A 5,087-nucleotide genomic window follows, 5' to 3' on the forward strand; every position below is an offset into this window, starting at 1 on the left:
TAGCAGTTAGCCAGGAGAGAGTTACGGGCTGGAATCTAATTGAGGCAGGTGTTTTGTGTAAAGAATAAAAGAGACCTGGAATTGAGTTACAGACTTAAATAGCAGAGCAAGTGACTGCATTGCAAACAGGTTCGTGTATCTGTGATCATGTTTGCTGCACACACTAACAATTGATTTGCTGACACGGTGGCCAGTTTCTGTCGCTGGCACTGGGTCTGATTTCAACCCTTGTTGCTGCTAGTTTCAGAATGCGGAGACTCTGTGTCGAACGCCCTGTGATGCACTTTTCCTGTATCCTATAACCTGCCCTGTGTCTCTCAGTATCTTCTCTGCATAATCCCGCGCAGTAATGGCACAGTGGTTAGCGCCGCTGCCCCACAGCGCCAGGGACCCGGGTTCGATTCCCGGCTTGGGTCACTGTCTGTGTGGAGTTTGCACATTCTCCCCGTGTCTGCGTGGGTTTCCTCCCACAGTTCAAAGATGTGCGGGTTAGGTGGATTGGCCATGTTAAATTGACCCTTAGTGTCAGGGAGATTAGCAGTTTAAATAAATGGAGTTATGGGGTCAGGGCCTGGATGAGATTGTGGTCGGTGCAGACCCGATGGGCCAAATGGCCTCCTTCTGCACTGTAGGGATTCTATGATGCTATTACCATTCACTGTATAAGCAAAAATGTCACTCCTGCTGCCTCGCTGACAGAAACCTAGTATCGATCTGAGCTTGAGCAAATCTAAGGAACCACTCCAGGTGCAAACCCTGGCTTGAATTCTCCGGCCGGCCACGCCCTGCCGTCGCTGCAAGAGAGGATGGAGAATTTGGCGCTCAGCCACAAATCCATTCACTGCAGCGGGACTGGAAAATCCCGCCGGCATGAATGGCAGGAAAATCCCGCCCTATCAGTTTACTGCTCAGGTAGTCGCTCCAGTTTTTTAAATACATGAATAGGATGGGAATAGAGGGATATGGCCCCAGAATGGTTGGGGGTTTTAGTTCAGTCGGGCAGCATGGTTGGTGCAGGCTTGGAGGGCCGAAGGGCCTGTTCCTGTGCTGCAATTCTCTTTGTTCTTTGTTCTTTATGTGCGTATTGGGAATGATTATCAGTTACTGACATAGAAAATGGCTTTTGAGACTGTTTCCCCACATCTGCAGACTCCTGTGGCAATACCAAATTCAGAGCCTTATGGGTTAGATTTTCAGCTAAGGATTTGCCAGCTTTGCTTTGCTCTGAATAGTGTAGGAAGTGGGATTTATTTTCTTCATGTAAATAGTAATAGTAATCCTGCTCACTACCTGAGGAACCGCAGGTTCAGACATTTGGAGTGTGCGCTTGGCTGAGGAGCCAATGGTGCAAAGCTACCATCTGTGGGATTATGACTGAAGTCAGACTCCCACCTAGAAGTTGAAGTAGCAAGGATCGCGATGCGGATCACCACTCAGCTGGTGGGGTCAGGTGGCGTCGAGCATGGGTTATAAATGGCGGCACGGTGGCACAGTGCTTAGCACTGCTGCCTCACAGCGCCAGGGACCCGGGTTCGATTCCCGGCTTGGGTCGCTGTCTGTGCGGAGTCTGCATGTTCTCCCCGTGTCTGCGTGGGTTTCCTCCGGGTGCTCCGGTTTCCTCCCACAGTCCGAAAGATGTGGCGATGCCGGCCTTGGACTGGGGTGGGCACAATAAGAAGCCTCACAACACCAGGTTAAAGTCCGACAGGTTTATTTGGTATCACGAGCTTTCGGAGCGCTGCTCCTTCGTCAGGTGAATGGAGTGTGACCACTAGGGGATTTTCACAGTAACTTCATTGCAGTGTTAATGTAAGCCTACTTGTGACACTGATAAATAAAATAAATGCCAGCCGGTTGCGACAGGATGGTTTGACAGAGCTGGGGCACAATCTCTGGAGAGGAAGGCCCCAGGGCAGGGGTCAACGTTTGCCGTATTAACCCTTCGTTTGCTGCTTTTCCATTTTGTTTGTGATTTGCAGAAGTTGGCTGCTTCTTAGTCTGTCTCTGACCCCCGTGCCGGGGAGAGATGAGGTAACTGAGGCTGGTCTCAGTGTGGAGCTTCACGGGTCACATTCCTACTGGACCTCAAGATATTTAGTCCATTCCTAGTTAGGGGGAGGCTATGGCCTAGTGGTATTATCGCTAGACTATTAATCCAGGAAACTCAGCTAATGTTCTGGGGACCCCGGGTTCGAATCCCGGCAGGCAGCTGGCGGAATTTGAATTCAATAAAAAATATCTGGAATTAAGAATCTACTGATGACCCATTGTCGATTGTCGGAAAAACCCATCTGGGTCACTAATCACGGTGGCACAGTGGTTAGCACTGCTGCCTCACAGTGCAAGGGGCCCGGGTTCAATTCCCGGCTTGAGTCACTGTCTGTGTGGAGTCTGCACATTCTCCCCGTGTCTGCGTGGGTTTCCTCCGGGTGCTCCGGTTTCCTCCCACAGTCCGAAAGACGTGCAGGTTAGGTGCATTGGCCATGCTAAATTCTCCCACAGTGTTACCCGAACAGGTGCTGGAGTGTGGTGACTCGGGGATTTTCACAGTAACTTCATTGCAGTGTGAATGTAAGCCTGACTTGTGACTAATAAATAAACTTTAATGTCCTTTAGGGAAGGAAATCTGCCGTCCTTACCCGGTCTGGTCTACATGCGACTCCAGAGCCACAGCAATGTGGTTGACTCTCAACTGTCCTCAGGCAACTGGGGATGGGCAATAAATGCTGGCCAGCCAGTGACGCCCGTGTCCCATGAATAAATGAGTTTTTTAAAAAAAACTCTTTGGAAGGTGGTGGGATTTCCAGGATGGTAAATACTTATTCACTGGGCTGAAACTAAAATTCAGAAATATTAAGTTGCTTTAGAAACAAGAAAAATCCCAATAGAGCCAATAAGCCAATCAGGCCAGCTGATGATTGTTCGTGGTGTTAGTGAGGTATAAAACCCTGTTACCTTTTCTTTAGTTGGACAGCAGATACTCCTCACAAGATCAGAGTTCCCACACAGGGTATGTGCGATCCAGCCCAAAAAGAGACAAGGTCAGTACTTCACAGTTTGCACGTGTCTGCTACATCCCCTGTTGGAGGAGCTGTGGGTCAGAGAATCATTGAATGGTCACAGCACAGAAGGAGGCCCCCAGGCCCATCGTGTCACTGCCAGCTCTTTACAAGGGCAACTCGGCCAGTCCCCTTCCACCACCCCTTCCCCGTAACCATGAAATTCCTTTTCTCTTCAGCTGTTAATCCAATTCCCTTTTGTAAGCCACAATTGAATCTGTCTCCACCACACTCTCAGACAGTACATTCCAGATCCTAACCACTCGTTGTGTGAATCTGTCTCCACCACGCTCTCAGGCAGTGAGTTCCAGGTGATCCTTCCACCAATGGGAACAGTTTAGAGCCATGGAGGTATACTGCATAGAGAAAAGCCCTTTGGCCCATCGTGTCTGTGCTGGTCAAAGACAAACCACCTAACTATTCTAATCCCATTTTCCAGCACTTGGCCCATGGCTTTGTCTGCCTTGTAAGAAGTCTCACAACACCAGGTTAAAGTCCAACAGGTTTATTTGGTAGCAAACGCCACTAGCTTTCGGAGCGCTGCTCCTTCATCAGGTGAATGGGAGTTCTGTTCACAAACAGGGTATATAAAGACACAAACTCAATTTACAGAATAATGGTTGGAATGCGAGTCTTTACAGGTAATCAAGTCTTAAAGGTACAGACAATGTGAATGTACCTTTAAGACTTGATTACCTGTAAAGACTCGCATTCCAACCATTATTTTGTAAATTGAGTTTGTGTCTTTATGTGCCCTGTTTGTGAACAGAACTCCCACTTACCTGATGAAGGAGCAGCGCTCCGAAAGCTCGTGGCTTTTGCTACCAAATAAACCTGTTGGACTTTAACCTGGTGTTGTGAGACTTCTTACTGTGCTTACCCCAGTCCAACGCCGGCACCTCCACATTTTGTCTGCCTTGACATCGCAAGTGCACATAGAAATATTCTTTAAATGTTATGAGGCTCTCTGCCTCCACCACCTCCTCGAGCAGTGAGTTGCAGACTCCCACCACTCACTGGGTGAAAAGGTTTTCCTCACATCTCCTCTAAACCTCCTGGCCCTTACCTTAAATCTGTGCCCCCCAGTCATTGATCCCTCCACCAAGGGAAAGGTTTCTTCCTGTTCCCTCTGTGCATGCCCCTCCCTGCGGTGGGGGTGTCTGTGTGTGTGGGGAAGGGGAGAGGAGGGGGGGGAGGAGGGAGTGGGGGGGGGGAGGGGGATGTTTTTTTACACAGAGGGTGGTGGGGGCCTGGAATGCGCTGCTAAGTAGGGTGGTGGAGGCAGGCATGCTGACATCGTTTAAGACTTACCTGGATAGTCACATGAGCAGCCTGGGAATGGAGGGATACAAACGATTGGTCTAGTTGGACCAAGGAGCGGCACAGGCTTGGAGGGCCGAAGGGCCTGTTTCCTGTGCTGTACTGTTCTTTGTTCTTCTCTCTCTTTTGTCTCTGAGACACCGATGTTGCTGGCTATTTCAGGCCCCAGGTACCCTTCACTGTCACAGTGTGGGACACGCCTCCAACCTTCTAGGTGTTGGGTAACCTGGCGGGAAAAGGCAGCCATGCAGCCCGTCTCTCTGCTCCTGCCTCGTCTTTAGAATTGGACTCGAGGGTCTTATTAGAGATGGAAAATCAGGTAGTCGAGGCGTTGGTGTTAATTTTCCAAAGTTTTCCAGATTGTGTAAACCTGCCATCAGACTGGAAAGCCACAAATATAACTCCTCTGTTCAGGAAGCGAGCGGGGGCAGGAAACTATAGTCCAGTTAACTTGTCAACTGTTGTGGGGAAGGCGTTAGGATTGATCATTCAGGAGGTTATAGCTGGGCACTTTGTAATCGGGAAGAGTAGCATGGTTTAGTGAAAGGGAAATCATGTTGAACTAATTTATTAGAGTTCTTTGAAGGAGTACCAGGCACTGTGGATAAAGGGGAACCTGTAGATGTGCTGTACTTACATCTCCAGAAGGTATTTGATCAGGTGCCACATCAAAGGTTATTGTGGAAAATAAAAGCTCATGGTGGGGGT

Source organism: Mustelus asterias, chromosome 21, assembly GCF_964213995.1.
Source record: "Mustelus asterias chromosome 21, sMusAst1.hap1.1, whole genome shotgun sequence".
Classification (NCBI taxonomy): Eukaryota; Metazoa; Chordata; class Chondrichthyes; order Carcharhiniformes; family Triakidae; genus Mustelus; species Mustelus asterias.